Source organism: Microcebus murinus, chromosome 13 (assembly GCF_040939455.1).
Source record: "Microcebus murinus isolate Inina chromosome 13, M.murinus_Inina_mat1.0, whole genome shotgun sequence".
Taxonomy (NCBI): Eukaryota; Metazoa; Chordata; class Mammalia; order Primates; family Cheirogaleidae; genus Microcebus; species Microcebus murinus.
The window spans coordinates 59027984-59049914 of record NC_134116.1 but is presented as its reverse complement, the minus strand read 5'-3'; the positions used below and the strand labels follow the sequence as shown (position 1 = coordinate 59049914).

General features: G+C 38.5%; 1 protein-coding gene and 1 pseudogene across 6 annotated transcripts in view; one reads left to right on the top strand and one right to left on the bottom strand.

The window, feature by feature from the left end:
- ENOX1 (ecto-NOX disulfide-thiol exchanger 1) overlaps positions 1-21931 on the top strand; it is a 511925-nt gene that overhangs the window by 194446 nt on the left and 295548 nt on the right. For all 6 annotated transcript variants that reach the window (XM_076009424.1, XM_076009420.1, XM_076009423.1 and 3 more), the window contains one exon: positions 4275-4381. The gene's annotated coding sequence lies outside the window, so the exon portion shown is untranslated. The remainder of the gene's footprint in view (positions 1-4274; positions 4382-21931) is intronic.
- Positions 683-1456, bottom strand: LOC105869322 (elongation factor 1-alpha 1 pseudogene; annotated as a pseudogene).

Below are 21931 nucleotides of genomic sequence, written 5' to 3'. Positions count from 1 at the left end.
TGTATTAATAGTAAGTAGCATAGGTCCCATAAACTATAACCTCCTAACTGACAAATCTCCCTATATCATGACACTGGCTCCTGAACCAGCATGACACCCAGATTCCATTCAGAACCAGATCAGTCAAAGCCACTGTGCTGCTCACTTCTGTCCTCCTCACCTCTCCCAGACAGTAGCTCCCCCTTCATTCCCTCATCCCTGTTCCTGTCAGGGAGTTTCTACAAAAGAACCATCCTCTTAATGTCTCTTCTCTGAAATTGTGGTTTGCTCTGGGGTCCTCTGACAGCTCTTTTCTTTAATAAGCAGGTTTCCTGATGGCCTCAGACCTTTGTGTGGAATCCCCACCCCTACCACCTCCTGCCATAAATGAAACTTGCCTCTTATGTAGAGGAAATCCCTAATTCCAGGAACATTTTGACTCCCCAAATGCTCCCGGAATTGGAAATGGGTATGAGAATTCTCTTGACTCCCCATTTTTCTCCCATCTTAAGTAGAAACCTTCCTGCCTTGAAGCTTGTGAAATCCAGCCATGGTCTTTCCTGGTTGGCATGAGACTTTCCTGCCCTGACCCACCACTGATCTGTAATGTGAGCTCTCTCCTGCTTCAAGCTGGACTACATACTTTTTTTTTTTTTTTCCTCATTAAACTTTGTTTTAATGGGTCTTAAAATTCTGTGACAGATTTTTGGTCAAGTTGTTTCCATTAAAAAGTACTGATTTTAAAAACTAATAACTTAAAACTGCCACACAAAAAGAAACAAAAGTGGTCCACAAAACATTCTCCTTTCCTTCTGAAGGTTTTACGATGCATTGTTATTAACAACCAGTCTTTTACTATTAAACTTAAATGGCCAATTGAAACAAACAGTTCTGAGACCGTTCTTCCACCACTGATTAAGAGTGGGGTGGCAGGTATTAGGGATAATATTCATTTAGCCTTCTGAGCTTTCTGGGCAGATTTGGTGACCTTGCCAGCTCCAGCAGCCTTCTTGTCCACTGCTTTGATGACACCCACAGCAACTGTCTGTCTCATATCACAAACAGCAAAACGACCCAGAGGAGGATAGTCTGAGAAGCTCTCGACACACATGGGCTTTCCAGGGACCATATCGACGATGGCAGCATCACCAGACTTCAAGAATTTAGGACCATCCTCCAGCTTCTTTCCAGAGCGGCGATCAATCTTTTCCTTCAGCTCAGCAAACTTGCAGGCAATGTGAGCAGTGTGACAATCCAGTACAGGAGCATAACCAGCGCTAATTTGGCCTGGATGGTTCAGGATAATCACCTGAGCAGTGAAGCCTGCTGCTTCCATTGGTGGGTCATTTTTGCTGTCACCAGCAACGTTGCCACGACGAACATCTTTGACAGACACGTTCTTGATGTTGAAACCCACGTTGTCCCCTGGAAGAGCCTCACTCAAAGCTTCATGGTGCATTTCAACGGACTTTACTTCAGACTACGTACTTTCATCTGCTTGTCCAAGCTGTTTCTACTGGTTGGAATATGTGTCCTTTTCTTCTTCACCTATTCACATTCTGTCTAGCTCAGGTCTTTTACCCTTTCCTCTAATCCCTTCCCTGGTAATCCTTCCTAACAGATGTTTCCAAACATTATTATAGCTCTTCTTTGGCACATAATCATATGGTGTACTTGTGACAGTCAACTTTTCTTTTATATTATAATTTAAATCTTCTTATGTTATTTAACTTTTTAAGTGTCATGTGCCTTATGTACCCACTTATATTGTCAAACTCTTTGAGGATAGAACCTTCTGGGAACTTTATTTGATATAATTGTCATCCAGCCTAAGCCTGACATTTAACTGTTTAATAAATATTTGTTGAATGAAAGAAATAATCACGAATGAATGTTTCAAGATGTTGGGGAGCCTTGCTTTCCTGTGTTGCTAATTTGCCAGCTATGAGCTTTCTAAAACAAATTTCCTTCTATGACTTTTTAGTTCTTAGCTTTAACTTACTATGAGGCTTGAGAGATCTACAATAGAGTAATTTGAGCTTGTTAGAGAATATTTTTAATTAAACATTATTAGTACAAAGAAAAAATTATAGTAGAGTCAAAATAGTGTCTATGTTCACTGTCATCTCTATAAGTAAGGAAGTACAGTGTCCTTAAGGGAAAGCCTAATGTTCTATGCTATTAATCTCTGAAAAATATTTTTTTTTGTCTTTGCTACATATTTAAAAAGAAAATAATTAGTTCTAGAGTTAAAAAAAAAAAAACAAAAAAAACTAGGCAAGTAAGCCTAGTAACCTCTTTTAATTGCTTACTTGTTTTCCTGGAAGCATCAAAGAGAATGGGAGCGATTAAGGATTTAGAAAAAATACTATTACTTGTGCCTCATGATACAGTGAGAGCTTACCATGGGATGCTTTTCACTATACATTGAATATCCATCGGTATCAAAGTACTTTTCATTTTAGGGAGCCATCCCCAAAGGAGAATAATTTAAGTAAGGGGAGATTTGAGAAGATTGAGGACTGTTAAATGTGGGAGGAGGTAGATTATAACTGCTGAGCCTTCTGCACTTTGATTTCTTTGCTCTGTGCTATCTCTAAAAAGCAGTATGTCATCCCTAGCTGCAGTGGAGCAGATTCATACATATTTACCAGTTGCAAATTAGAAATGTGCAGCCCAGAGAATAACAGTGTTCTTTGTCTTTTCTGCTTTTCTTCCTTCACTAATGATTCAAAACTCTTAACACATCCAGAATTTGGAGACTGGTTTTGTAGCTTGTCATTTCCTTTGTACACCAATTAGGTCTTTGTAATTTAAATGGAATTTTCTTTTTCGAATTTGGAGGCTTCCATGTAGGTAGACTGAGGTTTTCTCCATCCTGTGTTAGGGCTTTGATGTAATGATTTATTAAGGTACTAGGAGAGATATTGATCCTGCTAATAGCTTCTGCCTTGCCACATAATGTTTTACATTTTACTCAGCTAAAAGACCATATTCCCTTTTTCCTCATCTGATTGACCATAAATGCTTTGGCCTTTCCTTAGCAATTATCTCACTTACCAAAGCAGTGGGTAAAAGTCAAGTATTTATAGACTAATTAGTGAAGTCAACATGTCTAAATAGAGTACTTTACATAATACCAAGAAGTATTGTACAGTACTGTGAAATTAGCAAAGTTTGCAATACGGCAGAAAAGAGCTGAGAACACAAATGGTCGTGGACGTGTATACTATTGATGGCAGTTGTCTTTTGTTTCATTATGAAGACACAGTTAAAAGGATGTTTTAATCATAGCACTTTTTTCCCCCTTAACCCTAACATCTGGTTACTTGTGAAAGCTTTGTAATAGTAGTGGATTCTGAACTTATTTCAGATTTATTTATTAGAGTTTGCTATCTTAGGATACCACTAGGAAGGTTTCATTTACCACTTGCTATTAGATAGAAAGACATGTTAAGAATACAAGAATCATTTTGTTGTATATATGAAGCTACTTTGCATTTTCAAAATGTCTTAAAAGTATTAATTCTTATCCAGAATCTAATTAGCTCAGTTTTGAAAATAAGAAAATATTACTGGTTTATAAAGGGCGTGTTGGGCTAGGAGTCAGAAAGGCTGGGTGGAGTCCTGCCTCCATACCCTGTCCTTGCACTGGCCACACAGGTCCTTTTGGCACCAATTTCCTCATTTTGGAACTTGAGATATAAAAAATTATAGAAATCAAAGGAATTATGTTCAATTACTTTGTAAATTGTACAACACTATAGAGATGTAACTATTTTTTGAATCACTTGCAATTATCAATTACATGAGTCCAGTGAAAGCTTTCTTTTGAGATAAATGTGGGCAAAAATAGAACCGTAGCTGACCACTGCTGCATTAGTAATGTTGCTCCCTAGTCTTGGCCCTGTTGTTCCTTCTGATTTGATGTGTAGATGGATCCTCAGGTATACCTGCATTTTGCAACCCATATACCTTTTGGAAGAGATGGAAAATCTCTTTGTAATCCCCAAAGGAAATTATGGAATTTCTTTGGAAGTAACAAGGAATGTCTCGTTATCTTGGACCCACGTGTAGTTACTTATATTTTCACCAAGTAGAATCAGTGTACTTCGACTTTGTAATTTCTCACAATACTTTAGTCCTGGAATGGTTAAAAAAAAAAAAACCAACAAACCAATTCTTTACTATATCTACTTTAAGTAAACAACACTGTGTGCCTGATTTATGTCATGTTTTCTGTTTGTTCATTATCCTACACTTCCCTTAATCCCTGTACTTGTCATTATCTGCAGGAACTGACAATTTGCAAAACCAGAAACCAAAGCAAAATTGAATTGTACAAATGACATCAAAACGAGAGAAGGCAGATATATTTAAGTGAGCCTGTTTTAAAGAAGTGGTGAGTACTTTGACACCAGTGAAATACAAACTTTTTCTTTGAGCCTCATTGTCAAGGCAGCCAAGCATCAAGCCCAGTCTGTCTTATGGGGTGGCATTTTTTTCATTTGTTTTGTTTTGGAAAATAAAATAGTTGTGGCGTGGTGGTAATAACTTGTGTTATGACGTTTCCATTGACTACTCAATGAAAATTTTCCAAATTCAGCACATAGGTGTTATAGCTATATAATTCGAAACCAAACAGTAATATTTATGTTCAATTTGTTTCTGTCTTTCATTTTTGTGTGCCTTTCTCACCTCCTGGTGCCCCTCGCACCTGTCTCTAGGTGTCAGTGGTGTCTTTAGGTTGCCAGATTTCCTATTTCAGGCCCTCTCATCTCCTATCTCCTCCCCTCATATTTTCCCCTATAGGATATTGCAGTCCCCAAAATTACCTTCTCTTCCTCAGTATTATTATAAAACCCATTTTTTTTCTCATGACTGGTTAACTAGGAAAAAGTAATATGATTAAACTAATTTATAATACGGTGTCTGTGACCAGTGAAGCTCCTCCCTTAGTTCTCCTGGGGTGTGTTTTCACTTTAATGAGGAATGATGGTCTTCAGATGTGCCATTTGCTTGGAAAAGTGACACTTTGTTCATTCATTTACTCAACAGATAACTGAGTGATAACTGATAACATAAACTCTTACCTTTATGTATTAAGACAGGTGAAGGTTAGGTAGAGCCATTTTGGGCATGTTGGTCCTCAGTTAATGACAAAGGCAAACCCTTTATGTCAGGCCTATCTTGGTTCTACTGTCTGTACCCAGGAGTGCCAACCCGGCAGGCAGCAGTGATTTCAGAACAAATTGGAGGAGGGAGAATGGTTGCACAGATGATAGGGAAAGCAAGCTGGGGCACGGGGATGCACAGAAATACCAAGGGAGGAGAACGTACAGCCAGAAGAGTTGAAACATTTAACTTTCAGGATCTCTTCTGACCCTGAAATTCTGTGTAAATGAGAAAGAAAACAGGAGGGAATAAGATATGAAGTGAAAGAAGTAGAGAGGGGTTCTAGGACTATAGTAAAATACTGCATTTTTAGCTAAAATCCTCCAGGTTAATAAATATACTATCATGTGCTGGTCAGCTCTTAGAGCAGGGGTGAACCCTTTCCTGTGGGTTCTAGGAATTTAAAATATTAGTTGGTATGTGGCTTCCCTGGCATGCCCCTGTCATGACATTGGAGAATGCCTCCCACAAGGCTGAGGCTGCCAATAAACACTTAAGCATTTTCTTTTTAAGGATTTGCTTCTCTAAGTCAGAACCCTCAAGGAGGGTTGGTGAGGAATCAAAAATTTCTCAAAGCGACAGGGCTAAAGGTCCCTGCACCCCCCTGCAGAGGTTAGAGATGACTCAGGGCATCAGGTAGGAACTGGGGACAGGTCTGTGGGACATTAAAATACAGACAGGCTAAGAATGAAAGCCAGATCCTTATAAAATGAATGTGTTCTAAACTAACGAAGCACAAGTGTGAGGAGAATTTGAATATGCTACCCTTTATTTATTTTTTTATTTCAGCATATTATGGGGGTACAAATGTTTGGGTTACATATACCATGTTTCCCCGAAAACAAGATAGGGTCTTTTATTTATTTTTCCTCAAGAAGACACCCTAGGGCTTATTTTCAGGGGATACGTTATTTTCCCCTCAAAGCCTCAGCTTGCAGCACACACAGGATGGCAGGGACCTGACAGGGGGAGCTGACCTTGTTGGTGGGGCTGTCCGCACCTTTCCGGTCACCTCTGGGATAGTAGCTGTCATGATGGGACAAATGAGAAGGGATACTTTTCTTCTTTACCGCTCTGCAAGGAAATGTACGGGTTGTGCAGATACGCTGCATAGCCACGCCCATCACTAGGTCTTATTTTCAGGGTAGGGCTTAATATTGCGCAAATGCTTAGAAATCCTACTAGGGCTTATTTTATGGGTAGGTCTTATTTTCGGGGAAACACGGTATTGCCTTTGCCCCACCCAAGTCAGAGCATCAATCAAAACAACCTCCTCTTATCTGATGTGATGTGTGGGCACAGCTGTGTTGGGTCCATCCTTTCCTCCTCTGCTGAGTGTACCGTAGGAGAAGAGAGCCATAAGAGAGCCTCCCCAGGAAGCTAGAGCAATGATGCCATGATGATATTGGGTGCAATTTAAATTAGTATTAAGATACCAAATATCCTTTTACTTTGCAGTCATTGTATTATCAGATGCAGTCATCAACTGTTGCAGCTTATTAAACCTATGACTATCAAATTTGGCTAAATTGTAATGTACCTTTTAAGATAAAAATTTTATGTTTGTATTAAAATGCTTTGTAACTTTAAAAGTTCAGTAGCTCCTGAAGCATAAATAGGCCATGTAATTTTTAGAAGATAAATAATCCCCCAAACTTGATTTAATTGCTCCATGTTGAAGCCTCACCATGGACAAATGTCGGCTACATTCTGTGTTAGGTGCGTTACGCTTGGAGGAAGATTTGAAAAACCTTTTCTTAAGCAGATAGCATCTGCAATTTTGATTTTATTTTAACAAGCCAAGTAAAATTAAATTTAGGATTGTGCATCTTTTTAAGAGTTATGAGAAATTTCTTTAAAGAAAAAACTTGTCTCTTGGGCATTAGGGTATTTGAGAGATGTTACTGGGATAAAACACGATTACACTAGGGTTTTACTTTCTAAATATGGGTTGTTTATGATCTAAACTCTTAAACAGTTAAGAGGCATATTTTGTACTATGACATCCTTGCTTTAATAACAAACTGGTGATTGAAATTACTTTGAAATTTCACAAAAGGTTCATTGGATGAAGAAGATTAACTCTTTAGCACAATACAAAGTACAACTCCTTTGCCATGTACTAGTATCCTTTTAAGATAGATCTTAAAATCCTTATGAGGAGGATCATTTTTGTACTTTTTGAGAACATTATTGTGGGAAAGTTACATAACCTCTCCGTGGCTCTGTTTTCTCATGTGTCATCTGGGCCAGTAATAATTTAACCCTCTCAGTTTTTGTGGTGGTTTACGCAGGCACTGAGCAGCACAATCATATCTTATCTCAAGCAGGGATTAGATGTACCTTATCTGTAAACAGGCACAAGGTGGGTAATATGTGTAGGCAATACTATTCTTGAAATGAATGTAAGTTTCTTATAAAAAGCAGGAAACATGGTTCTCTGCCTGCTCATACCATCTCTGGGGAAGTCCTGCACAGCCCACGGTCCCTCCAGCATGAGACCAGATTGCTGCTGGTAAGCACCGAAGGAAGATGCCTTGTTGAATGGAAAATTGCACATGGTGGGTCTCTACCTGTGCGTAAGATACCCAACACCAAGCCTGGCACAGTTAATATCAGTTTACCTTTCCCTTGACCTTAGTGCCTTGATAGTAGTCTCTCCTTAACCTGTAGGACCTGAGTGTGGGATTTGGTACAGCTTTGAAGATTTGATGGTTCTGAAACCTGAGATGTTGGAACTGAGTTATTGTGGGATAGTCCTCATTTTCATCAGAGACTGAGGAGAGGACATATGAGCCGTGGCCTCAGAGTATATATATATATATGTATATATATACACACACACACACACACATTTGCAAGATATAGAAGAGTACTCTCTAGAATCTACTTATGCAGTCAGTATATTTTAAGGAATGGTAAATTACAGCAGTGTTAAAAATAACATCATCTCCAAAATCATGCATTGCTTTCCCATAGGCTATTTTTACATGAAGTATTGATCAGACTGGAATACAAAACTTCTATTTTTGTGAAGTCAGAAGATGAACTGAAAATGTTAATGAAGTCAGAGATGAATTAAAGTTATTATACTAGGTTTTGAGTTGAATAGAGGGACTCGCACTTCCTAATAAATTATTTTAAAGTACTTCAGCATTTAATATTTTGCTTTTCTTGTCTGAGTTTCAACCATATTGGCCAGGTAAATATGCATTTCTATTACTGAATTTTCAAATTTCCATTTACAAGATGAAGACATTAAAGATGGACACTTTGCTAGAGACTGTTTCCTTGTTACTTCAGAATAAATTCGGTGTGCCTGATCTTACAGTGGACTGATTGATACACCTTGAGAGAGAACAACTGTCTCCGTCAACAAGTCTGATTCCATAAATTTTTACTGTTTTGTGCCAAAGATTGTCCTAGGTGGAAGGATAAAATGCCTTTGGGGAATTTACTATACTTAAGACCAGGGGTCCTCAAACTTTTTAAACAGGGGGCCAGTTCACTGTCCCTCAGATGGTTGGAGGGCCAGACTATAGTTTAAAAAAAACTATAAACAAATTCCTATGCACACTGCACATATCTTATTTTGAAGTAAAAAAAACCAAACGGGCAAAAACACCCACATGTGGCCCACGGGCCGTAGTTTGAGGACGCCTTCTTAAGACAAGCACATTTACAGAGAGCTTCACAAAGTGTAGTAAATTACACCATAGAAGGAAATGCAGGAGGCTGTGGGAGGACTAAGGAAGGGCCCTCCACCAAAGGAAGAGGCTCTGGGGAGAGTTTTGTTTTTTTAAAGAACCATTTTCAAGCAAACAGTTCGGTGGAATATGGGGAGAGATTTTGCATGAGCAATATCTGAACTCAGTTTCGATAGGCTTTTGATTAAAAGAGGAGGAAACAGGTAGATGGAGGGAACAACATGGACGTTATGTAGTAAACATCTGTTGGTCTCAGATGGCAGCTTGCATTCCTTTCCTGGTAACAGCACCTCAGGTTTTCCCTTCTCAGCTTGCGGAATTCGAGCGGTGCAGCTGCAGGAGTTGGCTGCCAGGGCCGGCTGGTCAAGCAGCCATGCAGCCCGCAGGATGGCCTTGAACCATGCCAGGCTAAGGAGACCCAAGCCTAGGACATTTGTTGAATTCTTGGAAGAAGTTTTGTTTTATTTTTTAAAATTGAGGTTGCTCTATGATGCACCGTAAATCTGGAACTCCTGGTAGTCATTTTGCCTCCAGTTAAAGATATAAACTACTTAGAAATGAAGCTAGTGCAACAGGTAGCAGAATTAAGAGATGGAGAAGGCTCTTAGAATTTAAGTACCTAGTTCTACCCACACCTGGACCCATTAGCCCTTGGACATTTCAGTTAAGTGTGCCAATAAATCCTCCTTTCTATTTCAGTCACTTTGAATTGGGTTTTTGTCACTTGTAACTTATTAGAATAGTTCTAATAAAGGGTTGTTATTGGGGGGGGAGGTACGGATTGTTTTGCTTTTAAGAAATTTTATTTTTGACGCAAAAGGAACTGTGGCAGTTTCCAAATAAATATGTTTTTTCTGAAAGAGAAACTCCTTTTCTCTTCATAATTCGTTCAACTAATCAGAAATTTAAGCCCAGTCCTAAAACTATTAAAAACCATTGTTTTATGAAAAAAAAAGGTTTATTTCATTTTTATATACTCTCTAGTCACCCCCCTGGGGGAGGGCTGAGGTTTCTGGATGTAGATGCCCCCCCCACCGGGGGGAGGGGGAAGAGAAGCCTGCAAACCAGTTTAGGATCTGCACCTGTCTTCCCTGACATCATTGAGGGTCAGAGCTCCCTCTTCTGGGGTTCACAATGATGTCTTTCTCCTTAGTGTACCAGAGAGTCCCACTTTCTAGAAGAGCCTCTCAGAAGATCATCTCTTGTTTAGCTTCAGCATAGGTTCTGTGAGCCCTCTGAAGATCCGTGGATGTATTCAGGCAGAACATGGTTTTATAATATCTGATCACTATTGTTAGTCCTTTCAAACAGTAAAAGTTCCTCAGTTGTTTGCTGACAAATTTTTCAAAATAAAAGTATTCCCTTTGGACCTGGAAGAATAAAACAAACCCAAATTGTGCCTATATTTGTCTTATCTGGTGAAAGTTCACTTTCAGATCTTTCTCTTTGATGTCTTTATCAGTTACCTTTTTCAATCAAAGATAACTTTTATCTTCACCCATTATTAATGAATTTTTTAGAAGTTTGCTTCCCTTATACACATATCTTGTCATTTATCTTGAAGTACATATTAAGTTAATGTGCTCTTCCACAGGGCGCTCTGGCTGTTTGAAACCATTTCATTTCCATACTTTTATCTCAGGTTTGTTTTCCTTTAAGGAAACCAAACAGATACAGACTTAAGAACATGAACTTGACAAAAAGTAGTTGATTGTGTTGGGTAAATGTTTCCTCAAGGAAGCAAAAATCAGACTCTGCTACAGAACCATATTCCCCAGTTGGTCTGTGGGCCTGGGGTGGAGGAGCTCTGGGCGATACTCACTGTGATCCAGTTCAGAGGCAAGAGGACAGGCTAGGCCTGACTCTCCTATGATTTTATGGTTGGCTGAGCCAGCTTAACAAACAATAAGCTTGTAAGCATTGTTGAAACAATAATCCTTGATTGGCCCAAAGGGAGGTATTGACAACTCAAATGGGAAGAAAAGCAGTTTAGTCCTGTCTTCATTATCCATGTCTGAGATACTTTGCAGAAGGCACTCATTTCCAGGGAATCCCGTCTGACAAGGGGACTTGGCAAGTCAATCCCAGGGATGTTGTGAGCAGGGTAATTTAGATTAATTTGAACTGTTTTGACTATTTTCTGGTTATGTTTTTTTCTGTTCATGTCACTGTGAAGCATGAGAATAGTGAGAAGTATATGGGTAGGTGAGAGATCTTATATATTTGTTATGATTAGTTTATACATAAACAATTTATCATCAAAGTTCAGTCTTGGTTGAATCATAATGAAAAAGCAGAAATTGGGGGTGTGGAGAATTTGTCTCTGTGCAGTGGCCTAGAAGGCATGGGTCCTTAGAATGTGGTGAGCCAGTCACACAAGCTAAAAAAATAATTTCAAATAGTGGTAAGTGATATAAAGAAGATCAAACGTGGTCATTCAATAAGATAGTGACTGGCCATGGAATAGGAGTAGACTTGGCAGGTTTAGTAAAGGCCTCTGGGATGAGCTGGCATTGAAGCTGAAAGTTGAAGGGTCAGAAGGAGCTGCCAAGTGCTCCTTGCAGGGAGGTGGCAAAGGAGATTCATTTGGATCGAGATCCCTTCCAGTGGTTTTTCCTTTACAGTCAGAGTGACATAGGACTCCCCAGCAGCCATAAGCCCCTGTGGGGTCTGGCCCTCCCTCCCCACCTATGACCTCTTCTCGTGCATGTGCCCATTGTTTACCATGCTCCAGCTCACAGGCAGTGCCTGTCCTGCACCGGCCACTGCAGGGCATTTGCATCTGCTGCCTGGGGTGCTCCTGAACAGAGCTAGTGCTTGGCAGCTCCTTCTGACCCTTCAACTTTCAGCTTCAATGCCAGCTCATCCCAGAGGCCTTTTCTAAACCTGCCAAAGTCTACCCTTATTCCATGGCCAGTCCCTCTCTTATTGAATGACCATGTTTTACCTTCTTTATATCACTTACAACTATTTGAAGTTATTTTTTAGCTTGTCTATTTTGTCTCTTCCTACTAGAATACTTGTTCTGTGTCACCACCATATTCCTAGCACTTAAATATTATCTGGCACAATACAGGAGCTCAATTAACACTGAGCTCCATTATTTTACATAAGCAAATGGTTTTGTTGCCTCTTGCCATTGTAGGGACCTCAACCTGTTGAAATAGCACTCCCTCCCACTTCCTCCTCTGCACCTATCAGAGGTCACTGTAGCTCAGATAAGGTGGTTCATTTTATTGAGTGAAAGAGGAGGGAGGATAATGGATGCCAACAATTAGACTTATGTTATTTGCCTAGAGGAGGCATTTTCCCCTGAAGCATCTTTCTGACATAAACAGCAACTTCCTGACCCCCAGGGAACGTGTACACTGTTACACTGCAGGAACATTAAGTTTTCAAAATCAACAAGTCCCTGAAAGTTTCTTGCCATTTCTCCATCTGTGACCTTTGGCTTTGCTTTATGAATCGTGTCCGCCTGCTGCTTGGCAGAAAGCAAGGAGAGGAGCCCAATCCAGGAAAGCTCAGTGTTCCCAGTAACCTCTCACAGTGACCGGGGCCCACAGATCAGGCATCTGATTGAAGCCTTTCACAGGAGCCCCGTTCCATCCCTCCCCATCCTAACATTTCCTCCACCCCCAGGGCCCCTTATTTATGTGTGTGAGAGAGGAAACAGAAAGAAATTCGACAAAAGATTATTTTTGTGAGGTAGTTTAATAGCAGAATAGACAGCAAATGCCACCCTAGGGTCAGCCAGAAAGGCTAGTTGCATAAGAATTGCATTTTCTTTATTACTTTGAAGACAGTAGGATGGGAAAACTCAGTTGCTTCATGCACCTCGGGGTTCTTTAGAGATGGCTGTCAGTTTACTAAAACACACACGGCCTGTTTTATTTGGAGGCACACTGTCTTAATGATATCTGGAATTCCTTTGAGATGGCAAAGAGATGTTGTTGAACATGGTGCTCCCACCTCCCCTGGACTCAGAGGTGTGGTCAGGGCAGCACAGTGCTGCCGGGAGGCCATGTAGAGTGGCACTCCGAGGTGCACCCATCACCCAAGGGGGCTAAGAATTTAGAGGACAGAACAGTGCGTGGAGTTCTAGGGGTGTCTGTTGTTTATGTATAGATGGGAGCAGAAGAAAGGAAGTAGTTAAAAGAAAATAAGTACTGGCCTCTGTTCTCTATGGTTTGTTGTAGGTTTGTTTCAGAGCAAAACAACTGTTCTCTCTTATCCATTCATTCGTTCCTTTTTGAAGATAGGCAAAAATATAACTACCTCCTCAGCCTAAGCGTTCTGCTTCTTTTGACTGGCAGGTGCTTTCAATTACTGGCTTCTTCCCAGCGCAGAGAGACGTGTTAAATTCATGCCAGGTAAGGTCAAGCTTACTAGATGAAGCTTGACTTTGGTTCCCTTTGTAGTTGGATCATTTGGGAGATAGGCGGTTCTTATTGTGATTACGCTCCTATCCCCCCAAATTAACAAGCTATGTGGACGTAAGAAATGGTTTCTATAATTATTTTGTCAATAAGCATACTCTCTTATCAAGAAAACACAACAGCACCCTTCCTTAATTCAATTCTGTCAACTTTTATCAAGCATCAATTGTGTGTCGGGCCATGTGTTGGCCCTCAGGATAAAACGAGATTAAATGTGCTCTTCATGACAATAGACAACAAGATGCCTGCTTGTAGATCAGGCGGCTGGCTAAGAAAACAGTTGTGTGCTTGGGTTCTCATTTTATTATAATTCAAAATTCGTTTATTGAATGCTTGCTTTGGTCAGGCACTTTGCATGAATCATCTCCACTCCTTGCAAAAATCTAGTTAAGGAGATAATATTAACATTATTTAATTTACAGCCAAAGAAACTGAGGCTCAGAGAGAATGAATAAATGTTCAAGTTTATACAGCAAGAAAGTGATTCTGATTCACTGTGTACTTTTTTCAGATGGACAATAATTTACATAGAAATATATCTTAAATAAAGCTACCTCATATGCCAATTTTTAAGACCATCAACAAAAGAGAGAAAGGAGAGAGATGATCTTCATAATCTTTGAAAGCTCTGTGATCTAATATGTGTAGGGACTTGAGAACTATTTAACAGAGAATCAACATGTGATACAGAATAAGAGGAATAGTAAATTCTAAAAAGTCAGAAGTAAGATTTTCTTCTCTGCTCCATTACTGGTAATAGGAATAAAGAGAAAACTCAGCCTTTCATTCTAAAAGTGTAAAAACACAAGTAAAAAATGAACAATAGGTCTTTAACATAATAGTCCTTTATTATGAGAAGGACAAGGGGACAAGGGAACCTTAAATACTATAGCTCAGAGAGACATTTTTTACTGCAAACCATAGATTGGAAAACATTTTATATGACAAATCAATATATACATATTTACATATACCCACACAATACACACAAACACACATATGTTTGGAACAAAAGACTCATGAAATACTACCTGTATTCCACACCATACACTCTGATATCTTGTATTCTAGCTAACTAAAACAAATTCTGTTCATGATCCATTCACTAATATCTCACAGTGTGATGTTTAAAAAACAGGACTCTATCTAGTCCCCACATTTTTCCCTCTTCTCTCTTTATCCATCAACCCCAGGAGAAACATCATGGTAACAAACAAGAAAAGCACTGACACCCTTCACCTTTCTTCACACCCTTCCCATTCCATGTTCCCATGTACAACATACATGCCCCTCCAATCAGCCTCGACACATACCTGTTGCTATAGACTGAATGTTTATGTCCCCCCAGAATTTATATGTTGACATCTTAGTCCCCAAGATGATGGCATTAGGAGGTGGGGTGTTTGGGAGGTGATTAGGTCATGAATGGGATAGTACCCTTATAAAACAGAGTAGAGAGCTCCTCCCGCCCTGCTCTGCCAGTATGTGAGAACTCAGCAAGAAGATGGCGGTGTGTGAACCAGGCAGCAAGCCCTCACCAGGCACTGAATCTTGGACTTCTCAGCCTCCAGAACTGTGAGAAATAAATTTCTATTGTTTATGAGCCACCCAGCTACTCAGCAGCCTGAATGAACTAAGATACCTGTGCTATGAATTCCAGGGATATCTGGAATGTCTACCACTTCATTTTTACAGATAAGGGAACCATATTATTTGCTGTCCATAGTCTATAGATCATGACTGCTGAGAGGATTTTTCCTTCAGCAAATGAAGCTTCTGTAATGTTCAGAAAACATTCTTTTTTTTTTCTTTGAATACTTTTTGACATAACTTTTATAACTGGGGGAAAAAAACTTTTTTACTCAACAATCTTATAGTTTCATTTTCCATTAGAAACTTTATATTTTTGTTTCGGAGACAGCTCAAAACTTGAAACCCTAAATGAAATGCAGGTCCAGTAATGATTTGACAGTTATCATTTCAATTACAAACATGATGGTTGTATAATAGAAATGCTTCTTTTGAAAGCAGCAGTACCAGAGTTTTGTGTTAGGGAAGAAACAATTCGTCTCTTGCCAGAATTATCTATTTCAGTTTTATTTCCTTGTGAAAATGCAATACAATGAAACTTTTGTGGTTTTTTATTTTTTAAGTTTTTTTAGCACAGTGTCAACCTGGTCTGAACCTCTGAGGGTTTTTGACTGAACCTTATACTGTCTTTTGTGAGAAGAATAATATAGTATGTGGTACACTGTTTAGTTGTATTTGAAATCATTTTTATCACAAAAACTACAAAGAAAAAAATTAGAAAATATTGGAGAGTGTGGAACTATGAGAGGTTTTCATAAGCTACTTATATTAATAATGGAAATAATAAGCAAAATAATAAGCAGTAGATTTGATTAATGGTCTGTAAGCATTAGATTTTACAGTAGATATAAGTTCACTGCAAACCCTTCCCATCAGAGTATTGCCTGATCCAGAATCATGGACTTCATCCTATGAGATCACTCTCTTTCTTACTTTCCACGTGAGACGATATTCTATCTTGTTGATTCTACCTCAGAGGCACCCCAAAGCCACATACTTATGTTTTACTAGTCTAAGGTACCACCTTTTTGTGGGGAGGAGGGGTCTTTAGAAGACTATCCCACTCCATTCTTGCCTTCTCTAATCAATTTTCACCATAGCTGCCCGAGTAAACAATTAAACACATAAATCTCACCTTGACATTGCTTTATGTACTGGGAAGTGCATTTCTGACAAGGTCTACAACACTGCAAAGCACTGTGGGATCTAGCTCACACCCATCTCACCAGTCTTGCCACTTTCTGTCACACTGGCCCCCTTTCTATTCCTGACTGAGAGCCTTCCAATATACCTTTGTATGCCAAATATCATGAGCTTTGTTTCCTTTAAAAGAGTCATCTCAGGACACTGCATATATTTTTACGCTGCAATTACTTGATTTTTTCAAACTTCTCTGAAACTGCATTCAAGGGCCTACATCACAGTTTTTTTTTGGAATATCTTTAATGGAATTATATTTAGTAATAGAAGGACAAAGTAGTTTTCAAAGCATTTATGCAAAGCTCAAAGGTTGTTTAATCTTCGTAATACCCATGTTTAAAGTTGATACTGATATTCACAAAAACCTAGATGGCAATAAGGTAGACTTAAATCCAAACATGGTAGTAATCATATTATTGTAAATAGACATAATGCCCCAATTAAAGGACAAAGATTATAAGACTAGATAAGGCCTGACTTAATGATAGTTTCAAGAGATGTTGACAGTGAAAAGATGGAAAAAGTGTAAAATGCTAATACTGATGCCCCCTCACACAAAAGGTTAATGGTAGCTCTTAATACATTAACTCTATAGAAGACTTTAAAGCCAAAAACATTACCAGATATAAAGAGAATATTTTATAACCATGCAAACTTTAATTCACCTGGAAATTTAATAATCCCCAAGTTTTAGAAACTCAGTAATATAAGTTAACTAAAACAAAGATTGACAGAATTAGGGGAGAAATGGAAAAATCCACAGATAGTAAAAGATTGTGATATATCTCTTTCAGTAATTGAGAGAGCAGACAAAAATTTAGCATTTAGAATATTTGCATAATAAAATAACAAACTTTACTTATGAACACATAAAGACATTGAACACATAATAATTACAGAAAATCATTTTTTTCTAATATATGTGAAACATAAAAATATTGGCTAGATAGCCAAAAAGCAATTCTAAAATAATTCAGAGGATTAAAAACTTATAAAGGGTCAAAAGTTGATCATAATTTATTTAAGCTGCAAGTCAGCAATAATAATCCCAAAAGCAACAGTAAAATCTTGGATATTTACATATTTAAAAATTAAGAAGTATACTTCTACATAAATTATGGGTCAATGAGGAAACCACTGGAAATTAGAGAATATTTTGACCCCAATTTTACTGAAATTTTGGCATATCAAAATGTATAGAACGTAACTAGTGCTATCTTTGAGGAAAATTTATAGCCTTAAATGTGTATGTTAGAAAAATGAAAATTGTAAAACTGAACACCCATCTCAAAAATTTAGGAAAAGATGGGATGGGAAAAATAACTGAAGGAAAGTAGAAGGAAGGAAAATACAAAGAGAAGAGCAGAAAATAATGAAATTTAAAGCAAAAACAAAAAACAAATATATAGCACAGACCATCATCAAAGCCAAAATTTTGTTTTTAAAAAATCTGTTAAAATTGGCAAGCTCAAAGAAGGAAAAAGAGATTAAAATAATAGCTGGGTGTTAGGAATATATAAAGGGGACATCATTATAATTCTTTGTAGGTACTGAAAATATAATGAGAATATTATGAACTTTATGTCAAATAAGTGCATAATTTCTAAAGAAAATATGAGCAAGCTAAGTCAAGTAGTATATGACAAAGTTAATACCTGAGCAAATTGGGATTAAAGCAGGGACACAAGATTGGTTTACCATGATTTTCCACATCAGTTTTATAAAGGAGAAAATCACGCTTACTTCATTATATGCCAATAAAGTGTTTATTAAAATTCAGCATTAATTTATGATAGTAATCCTTATTATACCAGGAATAAAAGCAAGTTCTCATAAAAAGTTTTCTTAATCTTCCCCAAAGTCTTCAGTATAGTTTATATATGTACACCCCAAATCTGCAATCTGAAGTGTGTTTTGTGTCAGGGTCACTTGGGCCTTATCAGACCTGTGCTATCCAACATTTGTTTGCTCATCTTCTCTGTGGTTTCAAAAAAAGTTGATAAAATAAGAGAGAAATGGAGGAAATATGTTATTTTTGAAACCATACAGAATGCCTATAGATGGTAGTATTAGGTCAACATATAGTTACAGTCTTAAGTTAGGCTTACCTGAGAGAGTATCTGTATTGACATCAGTGCAGAACTGGCAGGGAGGGCCAGACTCAGAGGCAGCCTGATCAGATGGGTCGAGCCCAAGGACAAGGTGAGGGACATTAGCTAGTGCTGAGAGACTGGTGGCTGTTGTAGGTCCAGGGAGGCTGGGTACAGAGCTCAGGAAATGAAAGTTCACTGAGAGTCAGGACTATTGTCTGATTGCTGAGGACCCTGTAGGATGTCTTCTGCGCTTCCAGGTGTGTGTGAGGAGTCTGCCTCCCAGGACCCTGCCCCTGGGTAAGAGACTGGGCAGGTGCCAGGGGTGCCCCACATAGCGCTTAGACTCCAGGCAAATGAGAGAGTATTTCTTCTACTCCTAAGTTCCAAGCAGTAATAAACTGGGAAATGTTCTCTGTGTTTTATCACGAGAAGATAGAGAAAACATTGGTTTTTAGCAGTTTCTTCTACTTGGTTCAATACTTTTGGATGTTGTGTCTCACATCACAGGATATTTTATAATTTAACTTGAGAGCTTATTAATTTCCAGTGAAATATTTTGATATCGTTGTTCTACTTCACAGAAACAATTCCAAGAATTACATAGGAAATGAAGTAGCTATTACTCACAGTCATCATTATTACTTCTGCAAGATTCCTGTATTTCCCAAGCCACTTCATCCTGGGGATTAAAAAAAATCACAATAACAGTTACAAAACAGTATTTCTTTGGCTCCAGCTGGCTGTCTCATATTCCTCCCAAATAGCTCTGGAGTCACCAGTGAGTGTCTCACATGTATTCTATGAATGAGGCCTCTTGATTACTGCTAATCACCAGCACCTTTATTTCCCTTCTACCCTGGGGAAAGTTTCCAGTTGCTGCGCCTCCACATGTGGTCCCCATGTCATTGGTAACTGGGAGTTATTGTGACATTTACTATACCTATCCAAGGTGACAGAGCCTCATGTCTCGGGCACTTTGGTATAGCTGAGGAATGAGTGTTATCTCCTGTAAGTTGACAAATGCTATTGGACAAGGACTACTAATATCTTGCATTTCTCATGCCCACTGAGATTTCAGATAAGCCAATCTCATTTTTAGTTCTACATTTATTGTAATTTCTCTACTGCAGAATCCTGTGTGCCCACTGGAGAAGTCTCTCAATATTCAAAGACTGTGTGGTGTTCTCAGCATTACTTCTTTTTTCTGGCATCATTGTACCTTGTGCTAGAAGCAAATTGTTTCCCTTTTCCTTCCATCACTAACCTAGGAGGCTCCTTGGTTCTTTTTGTTTGTTTCCTTTTCTAAAAAATATTTTATTTTAAAATATTATAGGAGTACAGGTATTTTTAGTTACATGGATTGCTTTTGTATGCTTGAGTCAAGGCTATAAGTGTGCCCATCACCCAGATAGTGTTCATTGTACCCATCAGGTAGGTTTCCACCCATTCCCTCCTCTCCCCTACCCCTGTCCCACTTGATTTCCACTGAGTTTTACTTCCCTCCGTGCACATGTGTGTTCATCAGTTAGTTCCAATTTAATAGTGAGCACATGTGATGTTTCTGTTTCCATTCTTGAAATACTTCACCTAGAATTAATGGTCTCCAGTTCCATCCATATTATTGCAAAAGGCATTAATTCATCCTTTTCATGGCTGAGTATTATTTTATGGTATACATGTACCACATTTTGCTAATCTACCCATGAATTGATGGGCACTTGGATTGATTCCACATATGTGCAGTTGTGAATTGTACTGCAGTAAACATTTGAGTTCAGGTGTCTTTTTGACAAAATAACTTATTTTCCTGTGGGTAAATACCTAGTAGTGGGATTGCTGGATCAAATGGTAGATATGCTTTTAGTTCTTTGAGGAATCTCCATACTATTTTTCACAGAAGTTGTGCTAATTTGAAGTCCCACCAACAGTGTGTAAGTGTTCCTTTTTCTCTGTATCCATGCCAGCATCTATTGTGTATGGACTTTTTAATAAAAGCTATTCTAACTGGGGCAAGGTGATATCGCATTGTGGTTTTAATTTGCATTTCCCTCATGATTACTGATGTTAAGCCTTTTTTCACATATCGACTATTTGTGTTCTTTTGAAAAGATTCTGTTCATGTCTTTTGCTCACTTTTTTTTTTTTTTTTTTTTTGAGACAGAGTCTCACTTTGTTGCCCAGGCTAGAGTGAGTGCCCTGGCGTCAGCCTGGCTCACAGCAACCTCAGTCTCCGGGGCTCAGCGATCCTACTGCCTCAGCCTCCCGAGTAGCTGGGACTACAGGCATGCGCCACCATGCCCGGCTAATTTATTGTATATATATTTTTAGATGGTCAATTAATTTATTTCTATTTTTGGTAGAGACAGGGTCTCGCTCAGGCTGGTTTCGAACTCCTGACCTTGAGCAATCCGCCCGCCTCGGCCTCCCAAAGTGCTAGGATTACAGGCGTGAGCCACCGCGCCCGGCCTTGCTCACTTTTTAATAAGGTCGTTTCTGTGTGTATGTTTTGCTGATTTGCTTGAGTTCTTTGTAGATTCTGGTTATTAGCCCTTTATAGAATGTAAAGCTTGCAAATATTTTTTCACATTCTGTAGGTTATCTATTTGCTCTTTTGATTATTTCCTTAGCTGTGTGGAAGCTTTTAATTTAATCAAGTCCCATTTATTTATTTTCATGTTGCTGTGATTGCCATTGGGGTCTTTTTCACAAATTTCTTTGTCCAGGCTGATATCTAGAAGAGTTTTATTATATTTTCTTCTAGAATTCTTGTGGGTTCATGCTTTACATTTAAGTTTTTTATCCATCTTGAATTAATTTTTCTGAATGGTAAGAGATATGGATCCTGTATGTGGCTATCCAGTTTTCCCAGCACCATTTATTGATTAGGGCTTCATTTCCCCAGTGTGTATTATCTGCTTTGTTAAAGATCAGTTGTGGGATGTGGATTGTTTTATATCTGGGTTCTCTGTCCTGTTCCATTGCTCTATGTCTCTATTTTTATGCCAATACCATGCTATCTTGTTTAGTATAGCTTTGTAAAATCTGGTAATGTGATGCCTCCAGATTTGTTCTTTTTTTTGCTCTGTATTTGGGCTCTTTTCTGGTTCCAAACAAACCATAGAATTACTTTTTCTAGATCTGTGAAATATGACATTGCCATTTTGATGGGGATTGGACTGAATCTGTAAATCACTAGTATGGACATTTTAATAATGTTGATCCTGCCGATTCATGAGCATGATATGTTTTTCCATTTGTTTCCAACATCTGCAATTTCCTTCCGCCATGGTTCATAGTTCTCTTTGTAGAGATCTTTTACCTTCTTGGTTAAATATATTCCTAGGTTTTTATTTTTTGTAGCTATTGTGAAAGGCATTGAGCCTTTGATTTGATTCTCAGCTTGACTGTTGTTAGTGTATAGGAATGCTACTGATTTGTGTACAATGATTTTGTAATCTGAGACTTTGCTGAAATTATTTATCAATTCCAGAAGTCTCTTGGTGGAGTCTTTGGAGTTTTCTAGATATAAGATCATATTGTCAGCAAAAAGGAATAGTTTGATCTCTTTTTTCCAATTTGGACACTCTTTATTTCTTTTTTCTTGCCTGATTGCTCTGGCTAGGATTTTCCATACTATGTTGAATACAGGCGGTGACAGTGGGCATCCTTGTTTTGTTACAGTTCTTAGTGGGAATGCTTTTAACTTTTCCCTATTTAGTATGATGTTGCCTGTGGGTTTGTCATATATGGC